Below are 21,475 nucleotides of genomic sequence, written 5' to 3' on the forward strand. Positions count from 1 at the left end.
CAACAATCGGTGTTGTTGTGGGTCCCCCAGGAGAGATGCGGATGAACTATTTCTCTTAAAATCCTGTCATTCCAGGAGTCCTCAGGAGATCCCTATTGAGTCAGCTGGATTTCTTCTCTGACGACCACCCTCTCCCCCCGTAAGTTCATAATGTACAGCCCATGCCAATAGCTAGGACGGTCCCACAGATAAATAACAGATCTACCACTGTTTGTGGTGTTAAAATGTCTAGGTCAGTTAGAGATGATTTGGGGATCAGACAATATTCTCCCACCAATATTCCAGGATATTGCAGGCCAGGAGACATTTTGGATTACACTTTTATCAGGCTTCTATCATTCAGGTCAAATGTAGGTCTGTTTCTTTGGGATTTCTCGACTCATATTCTACTTCTAGAGGAATTTCTCAATGTCTAAACATATGGGAATTTCTAGTTACCTCTTTATTAGCGATTTCTAGCACATTCTAATACCAAACCATGCCTTGTGTGATTTTATTCCTCTCAAAGAATTTCATTCCTTTGAAATTTCCCTTATGGCTGTAGCAAGTAGGGTGAATATTTGTAACTGTATCCTCTGTGCCTAAAGTGAATGTGTCCTCTGCAGTGTTATGTCCGTGTGGACACATATATGGATATAGCTGTGGGATTCCGATGGTTTGCTTTCAAGATCTCTGTCTTATGGATGTTCTATCTTCTTTGACTTACTGAGAGAGGGTTAAACCTTCCTGTCTGTTTGTGTATTTGATTGTTCTTGCAGTTCTGTCCTCCTTTGCTTCTTCGGTTGTTCAGCTATTGCCCGTGGGAGATGGGAGTTCAGATAGGAAGGAGAGAGCACTCAGAAGAGGTGACAGGGAGCTGGGTTAGGAGGGCCCAGAAACCAGAAGGTCAGCCAAGTTTCCAGAGAGAAACGGTCGTTGGGATGGCACGTGGTGGTGAACCAGCTGGGAAGCGGCTTTTTAAAAATGAGGTCACATGGGGTGTCTATGTTGCTCTACCAGGTTGGTCCAGAGAGAGTATAAATGTTCCGGGTTGTTATGGAAACACCCAGACAGGCGAGGGCTTGGAAGAACAAGGACCTTCCTCTGCTCTACCTGCTTTTGAGAGTCCACTTAACCTGCTGTTTGTGTCCTGCTCACCTAGTGATTTACTGACCTGCTAACCTACTAACCTGTCTGAACCCTCCTCCCTCCCCTCTTGTACTTGATCTGATCCTGGTACTGTCTCTGACCCCCTTCTTCTCCTGACACTCCCCTTCCCTAACCCCACCCTGTTTTTATACTCCTCCCACATCCTCAATTACCACCCTCCCCTGTGTCCCACCCCTCCCCACTCCTCCCTTTCCCACCTACACCCCATCCCCCATGTCCACCTCCTGCCTGGAACCCTAGAGTCCCCTTAAAGGACAGGGACAGGAAGGGACAGAGGCTGTGTTTCTAGCTCCTTGTGCTTGGGTGTCCCCGTTCCCCAAACACAAATGTGAGTAAACATGGGACATCGGTGGATTCTTCCTTCCAATTGGGTTCTTTCACACTGGTTAAACAACAGCTTTTCTATGGGGCTTTTGATGGGAACTTCAGAGGAACTTCATTTCTTCCTGAAGACTGAGGACCACAGGGAAGGTTTCTCCACAAGCCTGAAGTCATTGTGGCCACAGCTGTCCACATCAAATTCTGGGTCCTGTCTGTGCTGCTTGGTTCAAAAAGAGCGGTGCGGACAGGATGTAAACCCGAATATAGTAGGTCTATAGTGTCAAGAAGGAAGGATTTGTGAGGATACTAAAAGCTATTGAGCTAATTGACTGGAATAGGTATTTCTATGATGTGTGAATTATTTCACTAAAGTTGTTTTTAAAAATGTCACACGCTCTTATTTAGTTCATTTTCCTATCAGCACATTGTTCATATTTGTGATATTTGGTAGGCCTGGGAACAGTGATAACTGGATTGGTGTTAGTACTAGAGTGTTAAAAAGTGTAATGACTTTGGACTCTGTACGTCCTGGTTTGATGACTTTTAACAACTTCTGAGGCATCCCTTTGCCACTGGTCTTGGAAGCTTCCTCCAGGGACTCTGTGTCCAACTGTGTCGTTGGGAGCCTCATAAGCCCAGCAGACACTAAGTGACTGCATCTTGCTTGCACATTTACGATAGGAAAATCACTAGGAGCAACATGATCAGGAAGTGAATAAATTGTTGTCCTTTCTTTTCTTTTTAAATTTTTTAACTTTTTTTAAATTATTTTTGAGACAGAGTGAGACAGAGCATGAACGTGGGAGGGTCAGAGAGAGAGGGAGACACATAATTTGAAATAGGCTCCAGGCTCTGAGCTGTCAGCACAGAGCCTGACACGGGGCTTGAACTCACGGACTGCAAGATCATGACGTGAGCCGAAGTCGGACGCTTAACCAACTGAGCCACCCAGGCAGCCCTGTTGTCCTTTCTTTAGCTACGTATGTGCAGAGTGTTGATTTATTCAAAACAAGAAGGGTTTTGAATGTCCTTGGGATTGTCCAAATACAACGAAATACCAGGTACCCAGTGTGACTAATCAAAACTCATACCCCTAGGAGAGTGAGAGTGGCAGACAGACAGGGAACACCACAGAGATAAGTAGATTTCTTTAGATTGGAATGTACCGGATCCTTAGAGAGGGACCTGAAAAGTCCCAGTAGTCAGGAATAACCCTAGCACTGAGGCAGAATCATTCCACATGAATGCCTCCAATCTAAATAGAATCAATTCTCTTTCTTTTGAGACTGCGAAGGAGGAAAATTCTTGATCGTCTTTACAGAATTTCCCCCCTTTACCTGCCTCTCACGGACAGGTTCAACTCTCTCTCCTTGCCTCATCTCTGCATTCTTCCACCAACTAACTTGTCTTGCATTTCCCACCTCCACCTACTCATGGCCACTGACTGTGAGAACCTAGTGTTATTGGCCCCAATGGATCTAATCTAGTTCAGCGTCAACTCCTGATATCTGTAGGCAGACAGCTGCCAGATGCACCAAGAGTGCCCACAGCTGAAGATGTTTTACCGTCGTGACAAGATGGCCTGTGTCTTTGGTGCATTTGCGCCCCATGACCAATCATTGTGCTGACAGCTACTGCTTTCTTTCAGACAGTGGTTAGACAAAGACAGTGTATATGTCCCACCATTACACATTTTTGTGACCTCATCTCTGAGAGCTGAAGATTAAAATGTTACAGATTTCAGAGGCTACTTTCTAGACATGTTCATTTGCACAAAATTAAGCTTGCTATGTGAATTAGTGTGAATTGCATTGTGAGTGTTTTGTTCCTAAAGTGCTTCTAAGTCCAATTTTTGTAGAATGATATGTGTTCTGTTGTTTTGGTGACCATATCCCAGAATTTTGTATTCTTTCTTTATTTTTCATTTTAAATTGTTTAATGTTTATTTTTGAGAGAAAGAGACAGAGTGTGAGCAGGGGAGGGACAGAGAGAGAAGGAGACACAGAATGTGAAGCAGGCTCCAGGCTGTGAGCTGTCAACACAATGCCCGATGTGGGGCTCGAAATCACGGACTGCGAGATCATGACCTGAGCCAAAGTCAGTTGCTGAACCAACTGAGACACCCAGGCACCCCTGTGTTCTTTTAGAGATCAATTTTCAGAGTTGCTATTGATTGATTTTGGCACAATACCATGAAATAGAAACATGAATTCCTTTCACTGGCTATTTGGAGATGTGTGTTCAGGAAACTTAAAATCCCACAGATATTATCAAACTATACAACCTGATTATGCAAATCTTTTTGTACCTCAGAAATCTGACATTTTGAGCTGTGATTCAGAATCAAAGTGAACATTGAAAGAAAACATCAAAAAGTGAATGCTAATGTGTAATTCCTCTTTTTGGAAAATAATCGCATATTAGTATAATAGCAGTTGCCCATCTCTCTCAGATATATCCGTATCTGTAAACATCTTTCTGTAGAAGAATCTCATTTGTATCTCTAGTACATTTTGTGTTTTTACGTTCTTCCATTCTTCCATGAATTTGGGGCATAGTTTGGAGATATTCCAAAGGATTGTATCCAGGTTCTTCATGAATCTACAATAGAAGTCATTGACTTCTTATCTACTCTAAATTTGCATTTTCTTAATTATTCTGTTTTACATTGCCTTACAAATTCTTACTATTAAAACACAGTTGCAATATGTTTGTCAGCAAAATAAAACTTCTCAGAGTTGCCTATTATGTTTTTCCTACAGCTTCAGTGTCGTATACTTTGTATAGAATAGCAATACCTTTTTAAAGAATACAATTCATTGATATCTGACAAATGGTAAGCAGCAATGAAACCGTGACCACAGTAAGAGAACAAACACAGTCGTCGCCCCCATAAGTTTGCTCCTGCTCCTTTGTAAGCCATCTGTCCTCTCGCTCTTCCATGAGGAGACATTTGAGAGGAGTGCTTACTAACCTCCTGGAGGCTGGTAGAGGGTTTATAAGGATGATTATTTATGACAGATATAGTGTAAACGTCTTTAAGATTCCTCATCATCTCCAATATTATTTCAGCCTGTCCATATTTTGCCTGACCATTTCCCTCTTGGCTGTGATGTGTTTGAAATTCACTGGAAACATAGCATCATTCCTGCCTCCATGGGAACTAATGCTTGTCTAATTTACCTCTGGTGAACTGGTTTTGCTGTGTGTATACCAAAGTACCTTATAGATAGACTTGTAATCATAAGTAAGCAGAGAATTTTATAATAGCTGGACCTTTTATATGCACTCAATATTATAAATTTCCCTCTAATACATTTAATTTTCATTATCATTTAGATTAAATATGCTAAAATTTCTGCAGAAATGTCTTCTTTGACCTCTATGGATTTTTTTAAATTCAACTATAATTAACATACAGTGCAATATCAGTTTCAGGTGTTCCATATGATTCAGTGATTTTATGCATTTCTCATGCTCATCACAAGTGTACTCTTGATCTACTTCACCTATTTCTGCCATTACCAACCCCCCCCCCCAACTCCCATCGAGTCCATGTCTTTTTGAGAAGGTTATTGTTTAATTTCATTTTTTGGGGTCATTTTCCAACAAAGACATTTTTGTTCTTGATGTCTAGTTTGAGTGATTTGTGGTCTGAGAACATACTTCCTATGATTTGATTTACTTTGTTCAGATCTCTCTATAACGTCTCAAGTACCTGGTCTAATTTTATAATGTCTTCAGGGAATGACTCTCGTCAAGGAAGCACTTTTTGCACTTTCTGGAAACGTTTGTTTTCATTTCTGTTGTTGCTCGTGTGTTTTCTCTAGCCATCTCCCCCTTCCTCTCTGATTTGAAAACCTTTATGGTTGGTGATGGGGGAAAAATCATAGGACCCGATTTGACAGAATTGTTTGTCAGTTCAGAAAATAGCCAACTGCAGCAGACATTTCTCCAGTGTTTCTGGTGAGTCAGAGGCATCTTTTAGTCCAAAGATTTTACCTTTACTTTTGTTTTGTCTGAATCTCTGAGATATTTGTGGTTCTGAAGTTTATTATGGTTATTGGACTTGACAAAAAAGAATTGGAAGTAAATGGTGCATTGGTTATTACACTAAAATAACTCTGCCATTTCCATTATTGAAAATTAGTAGTTTGGTGTCTGTTTCATAGAATGTAAACAGAGCTTTTGGTCAAAAATAAGATTTCTACCTTAATTTTCTTCCATAGAAATGGTTGTTGAAATATCAGCAAGTAGAAAGGAAATTATTTCTATAGGTTATTCTACTTCTAAAGTTTTAGTATGGTAGGCCACAGGTACACTATTCTAGAGTGTTTCCTGAGGCAGAGGAAATAAAAACAAAATTAAACTATTGGGGCTACATCAAAATAAATCGCTCCTGCTCAGAGACAGAAACAATCAACAAAACTGAAAGGCAACCCACTAAATGCGAGATGATATTTGCAAATGAAATAGGTGATAAAGGGTTAGTACTCAAAATATACGAATAAATTATACAACTCGACATCCAGAAAGCAAATAATACAATTTACAAATGGACCAAAGTCACAAACAGATATTTCCACGAAGAAGACATTCAGAAGGTCAACAAACACATGAAAACATGCTCAACATCATTCATGGTCAGGGAAATGCAGTCAAAACCACCACGTGATATCACCTTACACCTGTCAGAACGGCTAAAATCAATAAGACAAGAAAAAAACTAGTGTTGGCGAGGATGTGGAGAAAAAGGAACACTCATGCACTTCTGCTGGGAATGCAAATTGCTGTTGCCATTTTGGAAAACAGTATGGACTTTCCTCAGATAACTGACAATAGAAATGATTTGTGAGGCAATAACTGCACTACTGGGTATTTACCCAAAGAATACAAAAAAAAAAAAAAAAAAAAAAAAACTACTTCTAAAGGATGTAAGTACCTCTGTGTGGGATAACCTTAGGAATCCCCTGGGCTTACACCAATGGGTTCACAAGGCACAAAGAAATAACATAGTCAAGATAATACTCACAACCGAGTTTGGCTAAACCAGATTGGCATCCCAAGAATGGGGGGGGGGTGCAAAGACACTCTGAGAATAGGGAGGAAAAAGGTACTGGGAATATGGAGGTACAAAAGTCCCCAAAATAGGGAGGGGGTGCTGAGCCCCCAAAATATATACAGAGGCAAAGGACTGAAATAGAAATGACAGAAAGATGGTCAATACACAGAAATAACAAGTTAGATATTCAGGGTGAAAGACCCCAAATTTAGTACCATAGCAGAAAGGTGCTTTCATAGGAGAATAGGGCCAGGATGGGTACAGTGGTGAATTGGACTTTGGACCACTGCCATGCAGGAAAAGCAGCCTGGAGTGGATATGGTTAACAAAAGAAAAGGTGGCTTATTAACCCTGAGGTTATTCTCACTATCTGTCTCATCCCCTAGGCTGGCAAAGATAAATAGGCACAGCACCTCCTGTCTGCTGTTAACAGCCATCTACCCATCTGTTCGAAGCCTGGATTTTGTTTTATGTTGACCCAAACCCAAAACAGTGTATATCTTCAAATTCCCCCTTTTCCCCTCACATCCACAAGTTAATGGTCCTTGTTTCTTTGTCTCTTTGTACACACCCATCACGTTTGCAAGCCTTCTGATCTGAATAAATATGGGGCAAGGACCCTTATTCGGGGTTCTTGTCCTTTTCCTGGACATTAGCCATCTCTAGTTTCAATCCTGGATCTGCTCTTTTGCTGGCCAAAAGAGAACTTTAGACTTAGAGTCTACGACACACCCCTATGTTTACTGCAGCGTTATTTACAATAGCCAAATTGTGGAAGCAGCCCAAGTGTCCATCCATAGATAAGTGGACGAAGAAGAGGTGATATATACATTAACACACACACACACACACACACACACACACACACACACACTAGAACATTACTCAGCAAAAAAAGGAATGAAATCTTGCCATGTGCAACAACACAGATTGATAGAGAGGATATAATGCTAAGGAAAGACAAATACCATCTGATTTCACTCATATGGGGAATCTAAGAAACAGAACAAATGAGCAAAGGGGGGAAAAGAGAGAGACGAACCAAGAAACAGATTCCTAACTTTAGAGAACAAAGTGATGGTTACCAAAGCGGAGGATGGTGGAGGGATGGGAGAAATGGGTGATGGGGATTAAAGAGTGCCCTTACCAGGATGAGCCCTGAGTAATGTACAGCATTGTTGAATCCCAATATGTGCATCCAAATCAAATATAACATTGTATGTTAACTATACCAGAATTGCAACAGTTATAAACATAATTTATTTTGCTGAACCACCCTTTATTATAATACCACATTGGATTATGATTTTGACATTGTTGTCATGAGGTATACTTTTATAAAAAATATTGTTTCTACATCAAATTTAATTTTCTTTATCCCTCTTCTAGGGAGAATCAAGTATATGAAGGTAAGATTTCAGGCTTCTATTTTCCTTGTAATCTATTGTTTTTAATTTTTTAAAAAAGATTCAAAAGCCTGATGCGGGGTTCGATCTCACAAACCATGAGATCATGACCTGAGCCACAATCAAGAGTTGGAAACTCAATTGACTGAGCCACCCAGGTGCCCCTTAAACTTTTTTTTATACAGCTGTTCACTGTGGTTTCTAATTCAGCTAGAAATAAAGAGATTGACTTATCTGGTCTAGTTAGTCCCTTAACTCTTTACAGTGACTTTTCCTTATTTGCATCCTATGTGATAACACAGATTGAGTTGCAGGCAACTGAGATAGGTGACCAAGTAGAGGAAAAAATCAGAGAATTAGAGAGAAGTGGATGAATTTAACTCTGGGTCAGAAATGTTTAAGAATCCAGTGGCAGGAGTATTTTGGCATGACCTGCCTACTGGGGGAAATGTACAGATTGAGGTACTATCTGAGCCTGTCAAGAAGCTCAAGGCTTACATAAGAGGTCAGATATTGCCAGGCCACGTGTGTGTCACTAGAGAGGTTTAAGCATGTGTTATTAATCCTGGTGGAGAGACCCTCTAGTGTCAGTGGAGAGTGAGTGGAAGTGAACAAGATGCAAAATGGGGCTAATGGATTGTGTATGGGTTTCAGGGACTGGGCTGATCAAGTGACCCGGCATATAGTGGGTCCTCAAATGCTGGTGTTGCTATGGGGAATACAGCACTGCTGGTATAGAGAAGGGTGACCTCAGGGCAGCAGAGCTCTCACATTGTACAAATAGAAGGTAAGCTTGCAGCTTGGGACCGAACAATAGAATTCAATGCCTGTCAGAAGATTCTGGAGTACTGGGCCCTGTTCTAGGTGCTTTCCATGTGCTATCCACGTGTAAGATGAGTGTCCCCTGCATGCATGGTGTTTACCAATAATGCAGGTGGTAAGGTTTGCATCTTGGGCTTTCACCATCTTGTGATTTGGGGACATTAGGAGTTATCCAGGGTTCTAGCTACTAAGTAGTAAAGCTGAAATTTTTACCCAAGTGTGTTTGATTCCAAGCCCATATGCACCTGAGCATCCCACCCTGGGTGCCATGGACGGGACCATGTGGAACAGCAGAAAGACATTGGAGGCCTCTAGTGCCAAAAAAGTGACATTTAGAATAAATTCTCTCTCAGTATTTGTTTAAATGTTTATTTACTTATTTTGAAAAAGAGAGTGTGTGCACGAGTGGTGGAGAGGCAGAGAGAGAAGGAGAGATACAGAATCGCAAGCAGCCTCCATGCTTTCAGTATAGAGCCTCACATGGGCTCAATCTCACTGACCGTGAGATCATGACCTGGGCCAAAATCAACTGATCACGTGCCCAGAAGCCCGAGGTTCTTGTTATAGATAGAGTTAGAGTTACAGTTAGAGAGTTATTTATTTATGTATCCATTTATTTATTTATTTTTTTTTTAACGTTTATTTATTTTTGAGACAGAGAGAGACAGAGCATGAACGGGGGAGGGTCAGAGAGAGAGGGAGAAACAGAATCTGAAACAGGCTCCAGGCTCTGAGCTGTCAGCACAGAGCCCGACGCGGGGCTCGAACTCACAACCCGTGAGATCATGACCTGAGCCGAAGTCGGACCCTTAACCGACCGAGCCACCCAGGCGCCCCATGGATCCATTTATTTAAAAGATTTATTTATTTATGAGAGGGTGTGAGGGTGCAAGTGAGGAGGGCGCAGTGGGAGAGGAGGACAGAAGATCTGAAGCAGGCTATGTGTGGATAGCAGTGAGCCTGATATGGGATGAAACTGGTGAATGGTAAGATTATGACCATACTGAAGTGGGATCTCCACTGACTGAGCCACCCAGGAGTCCCTTTCTTTATTTTTAAAGCGTGAGTGAAAGTGGGGGAAAACCTGGATGAAATTAGGTAGGTTATTTTTTCTGTTTGATGTTTGTTTTTAAAGTAATTGCACTGATTTATTTATTTGATCATGAAATACAGAATATAAGTATGTAGGATACTTGATTTTCTCCATTTCTCCTCCAGTGAAGTCAGGGAAATTTGAACTGTTCATATATTCTAAGAACAATCTTGCTTAATGATGGCATATTAGGGGACACCTGTGTGGCTCAGTTGGTTGTGTATCTGACTTTCCATTTTGGCTCAGGAAATGATCACAGGGTCATGGGATCGAGCCCTGATTTGGACTCCCGCTGAGTCTGGAATATGCTTAAGATTCTTTCTCTCTCCCTACGCTTCACCCACTCATGTGTTTTCTCTCTCTCTCTCTCTGAAAGAAAAAGAAACAGAGAGAGAGAGAGAGAGAGAGAGAGAGAGAGAGAGAGAGAGGAGAAAAAGGAGAGAAAGAAAAGTAAAATGCCAGTAACTAAAACTTACCTTCTTCAGGGACCACAGTAATGCCAAAATGTTACATGTGACCAAAGTGCCAGACACAATGGGTAATTTGATTTTACTGGTTTTGGTAATAATCTTAAGAAATTGCTTTAGTAATCTTTTTGGTTAATTTAAATCAAGTTTCTGAGAAGATTAAGTACTACATGAAGGAAAATTCAAAACGCTCAGAAAAAAATATCCATTTGTGAACAGCAGGTATAATCATCCCCCCCATTTTTTTTTTCATTTTCATGATTTCATCTAGAAATGCATTCACTTATGGTTCACTGATTTTACCATCTCCTCTTTTATCCTGATGTCCCATTTCATCCCATCCTCTACCAGGCTAAATTCAAAGCAATCATCACATATGTAAAATACCACATCCTTTATTTCTGTAGTGACTTACCCACAAGAGATAGGTTTTCATGTCAGTGTAATTAATGTTTTTGAATTCTGAATCCTTTATTACATATTTGTGTAGATCAATGGAGCAAAGAAATGTGCCCAAGAAACCTTGTGGCAAAATAATCTTCCCTCTTATGAAGCACATAGATGTAAGATAAAAGTCCCTTCTTTGTCCTGGGGTGCCTGGGTGGCTCAGTTGGTTAAACATCCAACTTTGCTTTCAGCTCTGGTCATGATCTCATGGTTCATGAGTTTGAGCCCTGCATCAGGCTCCATGCTGATAGTGGGGAGCCTGCTTGGGATACTCTCCCTCTGTCTCTGTGTGCCCTTCCCCTGCTCGCTCGCTCTGTCTCTCTCGCAAAAACTAAATTTTAAAAAGTATTAAAATCCCTTCTTTGTCCTTTAAAAATGGAAGTAAAAGAAAGGAGTAAGTATTCCTGATGATTATGTGTTTTGTTGAAGAACAACCGTGAGACACTTGAGCGCACTAATGAATTTTTTAGGACATCGCTCCAAGTGCGCACGCTTCGCTGCAGTCTGAGACAAATCAGAATGTCAAGAATCGGGGCTTCCTGAGTTACCATAATTTGATGTTTGAGCCCTTTTGGTCATTGGGTGAATTGAGCCCCTCAACCTTCCATGCTGTTAACTTCTGTTTCAAGCAGGAACACCACAGTACCTCTTTTAGGTAGGAGTGAGGCAGAATTTGTTTTCATAACCCTGGCTTAAGTTTTATATCATTCAGTGGTGTCAGGAGAGAGCACTAGAGGTTTCTCACCATGTTGAACAGTTGTGTTCCTCTTTATTCAGAGAATTTTGAAAGAGAATCTGGTGACAATATTTCTTTTCCGTAAAGAAAAGTCATTCATTGGAGCTGTTTGGCTCGAAAGATTTTACACTTTCTTCGTTTTTTCATTGTCATCCAGTCACAGTTCCATTGTCTCAAAACCAAGATAGTTGCTCTGAAACATTTACCCCTTCCACCATTCTCCTCGGCCTTCATTTCTTTATGTGTCTGGCTTTTCCCTTTGTCCCAAACTGGATTTTTAATGATACAGAGACTGACTGTGGGGTATGTTCTACTGACAATGCTTCTTCGTGACACATTGTCCAGTGTATGTTTGGAAAGCCTCGTACACGTTCTGTTTCTATCTTCTTGCAAATCAGGGAAAGGAAAAATCTACAAAGAACTTGAAAGGTGCTAATTTAGTAAACACTTCAGAAGTTTCAGAAGTAAATTCCCTCTATTTCCTGCAGGATTTCCAATGAACACTTTAGCTTTGAAGAAAAACAAATCTTCCTGTCTTAGAATATTCAATTTATATGTTATCTACTGAGTGATCTTCTTCCTGGGAAGAAATCACTAGAGTGAATATTTTTCTCAGGTTCACCTCTCCCTTAATGAAGTTGATACCAAGGGAGTGAAATCAAAGTCCGAAAAACAGCCTCTGCAGAAAGAAAATGCTCAGCTTAAGATCCAAAAGAATCAGGTAACGTAATTTACTATCAAGTGTTATATAAATCAGAGAACTGAACATCATTACTTTTTTTTTTAAGTTTCTCTTCTTTCACTGTGGTAAAATACATGCATTAGAAAGATTCCCATCATAAACATTTAAGTCTACATTTTAGTATTGGTAAGTATATTCGCTATAGTGTACGTTCTTCTATAGTCATTCCACCTTTCTCAAATATGTCTTAAAGTCGGGAGATACTACTGCACGCAGCAAGGATTTGATGCAGGGAGTCTTGATGTCTAATAATGTAACCTGAAATAGGTGTTGCTTTGGAGGGGAGAAAACCACACTTGGTAGAATGAGTTTCCTCTGGGAAGGTAAAAAGTGGCTTCCTGTCTTAGTAATCTTGTCCTTTCTCCTCTACGCCCTCATGGCCAAACTCGTAGAATAGGTGTGCACACTCAAGGAAACTGTTTTATGCTTGACAGACAGCAAAAGGGAACTGGGGGCCACTGTGATGGACTTAGGAGTGTGAAAGGGGCAAGGGATGCAAAATGGGGCACGCTGAAGAAGAAAGTAGACGTTCGTGATAGAATGTGTGGACAAAGACAGAAGCTCACAGAAGTAAGTAAGATTTTCAGGTGTTAATTGGTACAAACACCGTTGTAAGAACGATTGTGTCAGACAGTGGGGATAATTTTCTTTCGTTGAGCACATTTAACACCAACCATACTTTTACCGTAGTAATCAGTAAAGAATTGTGATCCTCCCTTCTGCCTTAATTTCTGTGATCTGCACCTTCCTTCACTTTGTGAAAACCTCAGGGTTCATTTTCATTGTCCTTTACATTTCAGCCCCATCATAGTGACATGACTGCCATATGTGTATATATTTTTGTTTACACTCTAGACATTAGGTAGGAAATATTGGGAGGAAAATTCAGGTGTACTGTGATGGTATCTTGCTGCAGATGATATGGGAGTTATGTCTGGTAGGAGATCAGGAGTGCCAGCATTACTGAAACCTGTGAACTCAGTATTCCTTCCTTTCCCTCTTTCCCTTCCCTTCCCTTCCCTTCCCTTCCCTTCCCTTCCCTTCCTTCCCTTCCCTTCCCTTCCCTTCCCTTCCCTTCCCTTCCCTTCCCTTCCCTTCCCTTCCCTTCCCTTCCCCTCCCCGCATTCCTTTTCCAGAAGACAACATTATAAAGGTGGGCAATTCACATCATTTTCTTTTAACCAGTGTATTTTACATTCTTGTCAACTGGTGTCTTTGAGGCAGGTGGCAGGAGTTCCCTCGCGAACTGTAGAAATATCCAGGAGGTCATTGTACAGTGATAATGACACCATGTCCAAGAAAGATGTCTCTATGGCAGTGTCATGGCCTGAGCCTTGATTGAAAGTTCTGGGCTCTTGGGAGAAATCAGTCAAGTCAGAAACCCCTGCGTCATCCTTATGTGTTTAGTTGGGATGAGTTGGCCAGGCTTAGTTTTGTACATTGAAAAGAAAAACACTTTTGCTGTTCCAATAACAAAAGCCTGAGACTGGGAGGGCTCTTAGTGCATCTCAGCTGGGCTTTTTATATTTATGTGATGTATTGATGAGTACGAATAGAGAGCTGTGAAGAGGAGCTCAGAGTTGCCAAAGACTTGCAAGCATGCTGGAATTGGTGTTTGTTTAGTCCCTTGATGGTGGGTGTCATTGCTTCCCCCTGGTTGTATTTGTGGATCTGTGCATTTACGGGGAAGGGGAGAGGGGACATTTGAGTCCTGCCTTCAGATTTCAGGGAGGGAATAAAGGCAGAATTTTACATGGGTTACCAGGAAATATATGTTTCTTTCCCCTCATAGGAAGCTGGGACTGAAAGAATGGGAGCAGTGGAAGGGGAGAAGCAGCTGTCAGCCACAGAGGAGAAAGTGAAATTAGCTGCAGAAGAGCTTCGGAACTACAAGTGAGTTCAGCTCCTACCAGCAGCTCTCACGACAGCCATTTTATTACTTTGAAACTTTGTACAGTGTTTAGAGCCAAGTAGCACACACATACACACAAACATTCAGGAGACATTCATTTTTATAGAGACTTCAAGAGAGATGTGACATTTTCCAGATGATAAGTTAAAACTATTAATCTAAACAAGTTAATTAACTAAAGATTTCCTGATCCTTGATCCTCGCCAGACTATGTGGAAATGGTTCCTGAACATGTTTCTCGAGGTCCTGGAAATGATTACACACCTCAGGAAGCAGTTTGGTCAAGGACAAATCACATCGACAAGTATGAAGATCCCATTTTAGAGACGCACTTGTTGTAACCATGAGAAATATGATAAGGATACAAGGAAAAGAAGATTTGAGCTTTACAATGAAAGATCCTCACTGCAGAATTAGAGAGCTGTCACCACAGTTAAGGAAACCGTGTCAATGTGGAGCCCCACAGGCATTAAATAATAAATCCAAGATGATGTAGCGATGGCTTTGAGATTTCTGTACTCTCTTCCTCATGTGAAATGTGTCTTCTATGATTGGGTCGTATGTATGAGAATTCAGTTCTTGTGATGGGAACCTGGGCCAATTAACATCACGCTCAACATGGTGCTTCATCTGATGAAAGCCATTGCACGCCCAGGAGAAGAATAGAAGAAACACAAGAACAGCTGCAGCAGTCAGAGCTCACCTTCAGACACCAGGTAGCCTGCACTCTGCCTAGTAGTTCCTAAGTGCTTCAGCACCTAACGCAGATGATCATAACGGGACACTGAATCTCTCCACATGGGTTTTATTGATGTGCTGACTGTTTCTGATTGCTCTTTGTGACAAGGCATTTCAGGACAACTGGGTAAGAATGTTTCCTCTCCTCCTCTTGTGCACACCCCGCCACAACTAAACGTAGATGTGTTTCTCTCTCGAGTTCGGGGCTCATGATCTGGAGAAGGCAGTGGCGGAGCAGAGCAGGGAGGTTGCCTACTTGAAATGCAGGTACAGGATTTTGGCATATTTCTTTTAAGGGCGCTGTGACGTTTTAAAAAAGGCTAAACCATTTGGTGTCCAATGGAGGCCTGGTTGTGGTAACTCTTAGTGAAATTGACTCATCTCGATCTTTAAGACTGGAAGTCATCCAAAGACAGAGGCTTCTAGAGGAATTCAGGAGGCACAAGCCAATGGCACGGGGACCTGACAAGGAGATCCCTCCATGGAGAGGTACGGAGCACATTTTGAAATGCAGTAGCTTAACTTCTGCAGCAACATCCACACAATTGGCTTCTCGTTCCAGTGAGTGTCACTGTTGGGTCTCATGCAAACAGTCCCAGGTGGTTATAGAGGGCACAGGTTGTCTCACAGTGGTGGCAGGACACTAGTTCCCCCAGATGCCCCAGCCAGCAGGGCTCTTTGGGTCTGTCCCTGTGTGTGGTAAAGCTCCCACCCCTCCACTGACTGTGGGTCCCCCTGCCACCTCCCGGTTACACTTAACTGGAGAGAGGGTGCTAGAAAGATCGTGGGTCAGCGCCCCTTCCACCTTGAGACAATGTTGAAGGCTGTTTCTTTTGTTTCACATAAATAACGTGAACAACAGCATGAATTGGAGGCTGTATGTCCTGATGAGCTTTCTTGAATTGGCTTTTGGATAAATGCTCAGAGAAAATATGCTTTGATTAAAGAAAGCAGACATTTCTTCCTCTGTTTACAGGTCCCTTTATTCTTTTTTTTTTTTTTTGTATTGTGAACTATAGTACTCAGTAAAGTAAATCCTTGTGAAATTTCACTCCTCTAATGTTATTTTATTAGTGTAACTCTGAAACTTTGCAGCTCAATCCACATAGCGTTAACATTTCCCTTCCTCATTACTATAGTATTAGTCTCCTCAAGGTCGTTTCTTTTCATGAATACTTACATAATCCCTTGTCAGATACATAAGGCAGATGATATATACAGTACAGCACTTGAAAAATCCCACACATGCCTTGTAGAAAAGGACAGTGTGCTGTTCATGCTGACATTTGCAGACATTATCTTAACTAAGCCATTCATATTTTAATTTTTAATCTGTGATGAATTGTCGTTTCCCATGATGTGTATTAGGAAACCCTTCTTTTAGTGTTGATTTCCAATGAATTGAGCCCTGACCTGTCCACAGTTGGCTGATTTAAAAATATCCAAACAAAGCCTTCTGGTGCCTTCCTCAAGGCTCCCCTGAGTCCCAAGGGGTCACCTCTGTCATGTGGAAAGCCCTCTGTTTCTGGTAAGGGACCTGATTGTAGAAAGCAGTGCAAGATGTTGGAGGAAGGCACGGAGGTGTTTTGTTTTGTTTTGTTTTGTTTTGTTTTGTTTTGTATGTTTTCATTTCCATGCAGTCTGTGCAAACTGGAAAAAACCTCCATCCCTTCTTTGGCCTCTATCAAATGCAGAACCTGGTGCAGCTTCTGTGAGAAACAAGAATTCAGTCCCTACTATGGACACAGCGAAGGTCAAGGGAAATGATACAACAATTTTCAGTTGTAACTCTCTCTCTGGAATCTTTTATCTCTTTATACAGCACTCTCTCCTGGTGTTGTCTCTAGGTTGTATGTTCTGACATATATCTATGGCGTTATTTACTGTACAAAGAGTAAAACTCTTTCTCAAGAGCCTACAGGCCTCTCTGTTCTTAGCTTGTTTGTCATCTTTGGTGGTGCCTCCAGAAGCCATAAGTGTTTGGAGACTGAGGACCACAGGGAAGCCACTGTGTGTTTGTGGAAATAACATGAGGAGGATGACATCTCACCTGACACTTAGGTCTCCTGGCCTGGCTCACTTCTTCCAGACCTCCTTTCATGGGAATATTCCTGAAAACTGAAACAGTTTAATTGTTGTTATTTTACTCCTTTTCTGTACAGAGTTAGTCATTAACCTGGTTAGAACATTGGTTGTGAAACTCACTAACTGAAAAACACGAAAAGTCCTACTTTCTGCGATATGCTTAGCAATTTTGAATGCTCTTAGTCAAAGGTTAATTTTTTCCAAATTTCATAATTCATCAGTTTTCCCATCTCTGGGAAACGTGCTTTTGCAGAGTCACTGCAGCTGTTCATGTAGTAAAAATATTATGAATTCCCAGGGAAGACATATTTGCAGTAGAACACTGCAATGCTTGCAGTGAGGAAACCCTGTATTAATCCAGATGTTGTGGTCTTTTCCCAACTACCAGCTACCTCGCAGTAGCACCAATCCAGGTGGGAGCTGAGGTAGATTTATGGTAGTCGTTTTTGGGGTGAGATTTATGATGTCTCGTATTCCTCCCAGTGTTTTCTTTATTTTTTTCTTTTCTTTCTTTCTTTTTTGTGCAATGGTTGTTTATTTATTTAGCAGGAGAGAAAGAGAGACAGAACACAAGCGAGAGAGGGGCAGAGAGAGAGAGGGAGACACAGAATCCAGAGCAGTTTCCAGGCTCTGAGCTGTCAGCCCAGAACCTGATGAGAGGCTCAAACTCATAACCCATGAGATCACGACCTGAGCTGAAGTCAGACACTTACCCGACTGTGCCACCCAGGTGCCCCTCATCCCACTGTTTTCTTAGTGACGGATGGGCAGGGCAGAGGTCAAACACATGAAACCCTTTCCTCCCTCACCACCAAGGCAGGGTTTGTTGTAAACATAGGGCTCTGTCCTGGACTTAAAGCCCATGCATTCTGCCCTTGAGCCACTGATGTCTGCAGGGCCCTCCTTCCTCCCAGGTTGTGGACACAACCAGCCCTCCAGAAACTTTGGGTTCATGGCTGGGCCACCAAGGGGTCAAGGTCTGGCTGTCCACATGCTTCCCAGGAGTGGTTGGAACAGCAATGCTGCAGTACAGGTCATCATGAGCAGCTTCTGTAAACAGGAGTCGCATACACTGTGATCAGGGCATGGGCTAAAAGATGACAGGAGAGAGGAGGACACAGGACATGTGGTGCCATGCTTCATGGACAGGGCTGCATAGAGCAGAAGGATGAGGGCCTGGGGAGAGGCAGAGAAAGAGACAGGCAGGGAGAGAGACAATGAGTCAGTGATGGGGGAATTGGGCATGTCTGAAGGAGTGAGAGGAAGAAACAGGGGAGACAGTAGAGAGAAGCAGTGACAAAGAGGAGGCAAGGAAGAAAGGATGGAGCTGGTCACAGTGTGTGGAGAGGGCGATGGGCCATCCAGGAGGGGCTCTGTGATGATGCTCTTAGTGTTGGAGGCAGAATGTGTAGGAACCCTGGGCATGACAGTTCCCTGAGTGCAAAGCTCCAACCTCACTGCGGCAACCTCTGTACAGGCCATTGCCCTTGAGAAGATGGGTGCCCCTCATTTTGCCTGGCGTGTTGGGGTCCTGTCTCTGTATCAGTCATGGAGATAAATGGCTTGAGGCAGCGTGTGCAGCTTGGTAGCAGGTAAAGACCAGAGTGTGCCCCATGGCACCCTCGAATTATAGCTGTTAACCTGGGAAATGAGGGAGAATCCCTCACATCTATTAAGCAGAGGAACAGGGAGAGAGAGTCAGTGTCTCCTTTTAGTTGGGTTCTATCTCGGCTAGACCAATAAGGTCCTCTTCTGGAGGTTCCTCCTGATATCTGCTGGGTTTTTGGGACTTTCCCTTGTTGGGACACTTATTCTTTCTAATGTCCTTTCCCCTTGCAGTAGGATCATTGACCCCTTGCTAAGGAGGTTCTCGGCCTCCTCCCTTGCTGCTGGGCATATTTATGGTCTTATAAGCCCCCTGTTGTGATCTCCCTGAGACCCTCTGATATCAACATATGTGGACCTGCATCTGGAGAGAACCTGCACCTGGCCGAGGGCGCAATCTGGCCACAGGGCCTTGTGGGGGAGGGTTGTCTTGCATGGAGGGGAGGAAAATGGGTGGCTGCAGTGGCAGTGCCTTGGCTGGGGAGGCTGCAGCAGTGGCAGCAGTGGCAGCAGCCAGCCCTCTGGGGGAGGAGTTTCAAGCTCAGGGGAGGGGAGGGGAGCCTAAATTGTCATGAAGAGGGGAACATTAGGGGAGCAGTCTGTCGCTTCTTTGGCTCCCTGGGTGAGTCTCCGGGTAAAGCAGCCAAAACCTTTGCCTGGCTCTCCTTGCTCCATCCCGACTCCACAATTCTCCCGTGAGGCGGAGTCACAAGGACAGAGGGACAGGGGCGCCCCCTCCAATGAGGAGACCAGCCAGATGCTTGCCTGGCCATTTCCTGAAGGAACCCAGGTGACGCTCAGCCCCAGAGGTCCCAGCCTTGTGACACATGATCAGAAGCCATTCTTATATCACCACAGACCCCAGTGCCATTCATTATGGAATCTCAGACAGGCCCACTCAGTCTCCATGGGCCCCTAGGGACCCCAAGGGTACCTGTCTGTGGAGCCACAGAATCTTACTCAGCAGGCAAGTGAGACCGAATCGCACATTCACATTCACATACACACCAGATGTTATTATATTCCCTACCAGAGAATCCCTACCTGTGAGGCTTCTGAAGTCTTGGGGAGTAAACAGGTCCCCCTTCCACTCTTGTGAGTGGCCCTGACTAGATTGGCCCCCAGCCTTACCGGTTCTGACCCTCGGGTCCAGTACCTCACCAGCCAAGTCTCCTCGTGTCCGGTGGGAATGGCGGTGAGGTGCTGGCCTGAATGGGACAGAGAAGGAGACTGCCGATATTTAGGCAGGTTGCTCACTCTACCTTAGGATCCCTCATTCCGGTACCACCTCGCTGTTCTCCCAAACTGGTGGCAACAATGAGCCAGCATGGTTGGGTTTCCTGCTCAGGGAACCAAATTTGTTATGGAACCAGGTTGGAACACTGGCGGAAAAACCAAGTGGCACTCAGAGATCTTGGGGGATTGGAGATTTATTTAACACAAGCGGGCTCAGAGGAGACCGTATGTCTCCAAAGATCTCAACCCCGATTGAGAGCAGGAAGGGTAATTTTTAGTTATCAGCCTCCGTATTTGTGTGTGTGTGTGGGGGGGGGGGGTTAAATGTGCAGCAAACAAGTGAAGAAGAACCCGGAGGAGGGGGTCTCTAAGCTAGAGACCAGAGTTTGTTTTAGTTCAATCAGCCACCTTTAGTGTACCTTCTCCACTTCTCCAACAGAACTAGTTATGTGCAACATGATAGTGCATTGCTATTCTTACATCTACTGCTGATCTCTGGATTGTGGATTGTAAGTGAGAAGTTTAAAACACCACCCCTTTCTCTTACATGAAAAGAGAAATCTCTGTCTTCACCTAGCCTTCCTGTGATTGTGAAGACATGGCAATTATTATTTCAAGGCACAATTATCTACCTATGAGTCTGATGGAACTTATTTCACACATCTTCATCCCTAAAGCACTTTTCATAGAAAATATTACCCATATAGAGGCAGGAAATTCATAACAGATGTGTAGCTCCCTCTAGGTATGCATTCTGACCTTGTCACATTTGTGTCATCAAACACATTATTGACAACGTGAAAAATAAGCTCTCAACATCAAGATGGTGACATTAGAGGATATGGTGTAAAAGGAATTTCATGTATTCTCAATTAGAAATAAACTTTAATGGTGAAGGAGAAAGTTAAAGTATTGTCAAATTTTATTGACATATAGTAGACACACCATGTTGTATTAGTTTCAGGCGTATATCACACTGATTCCGTGTGTACACAATATGCTCTCCATATACCTAGACAAGCGTAGCTATGATGTGAAAGCATGCAATATTTTCTTACAGGGTTGACTATATTCTATAACCTGTACATTGTATCCCAATGACATATTCATTTCATAGCTGGAAGCCTGTATCTCTTTCTCAAGGGTGTCAATTTTTTATTCAACCCATGTATTTTCATAGTAAATACCACTGCCTGTCGTTCATTCAGCATGTGTCAATTTACAGTCTGTCTTTCTGGGAATGCTGCTTAAAGCATTACAAATTACATCATTGTATCAATAAATTCGGTTTCATTCCTTATTCAGTAAAAAGGAGAAGGAAAACATTTCTTTGTGTCCCAGGCCCTGTCACTAAGACCCTTCCCAATCTGGAGGGCAGGCTTAACTGGACCAGCTACACCCTCAGTATCTCCAGCTGAGCGGCCATGGCTTTGAACATTGCAGGAATTCCCACGGCGGCCAGCAGAGGGCGCGCACACAGCACGCCCATGGAGGGGCCGGTCCTCTGCAGGCTCAGCGATGGCCAGAGAAGGCGCCCATTAGGCTTTTCTGATCCAGGGTGCCTCAGAGCTGGAAAGGCTTCCTTGCTCCTGAGGACCCAGTGCCTCTGAGTGTGGGCAAAGAGCCAGAGCTGGGTATCCAGCAGGCTCCGCCC

At 42.9% G+C, this 21,475-nt stretch overlaps 1 long non-coding RNA gene across 30 annotated transcripts in view; it reads left to right on the forward strand.

The window, feature by feature from the left end:
- LOC123383715 overlaps positions 1-21,475 on the forward strand; it is a 109,018-nt gene that overhangs the window by 3,095 nt on the left and 84,448 nt on the right. For 25 of the 30 annotated variants that reach the window (XR_006593759.1, XR_006593756.1, XR_006593751.1 and 22 more), the window contains 5 exons: positions 76-139; positions 7,922-7,941; positions 12,120-12,224; positions 14,038-14,138; positions 14,365-15,384. This is a non-coding gene — a long non-coding RNA (uncharacterized LOC123383715). The remainder of the gene's footprint in view (positions 1-75; positions 140-7,921; positions 7,942-12,119; positions 12,225-14,037; positions 14,139-14,364; positions 15,385-21,475) is intronic. The other 5 variants (XR_006593761.1, XR_006593753.1, XR_006593757.1 and 2 more) reach the window with 5 other exon arrangements.

This window comes from Felis catus, unplaced genomic scaffold (assembly GCF_018350175.1).
Source record: "Felis catus isolate Fca126 unplaced genomic scaffold, F.catus_Fca126_mat1.0 Un_scaffold_61, whole genome shotgun sequence".
NCBI classification, from domain to species: Eukaryota; Metazoa; Chordata; class Mammalia; order Carnivora; family Felidae; genus Felis; species Felis catus.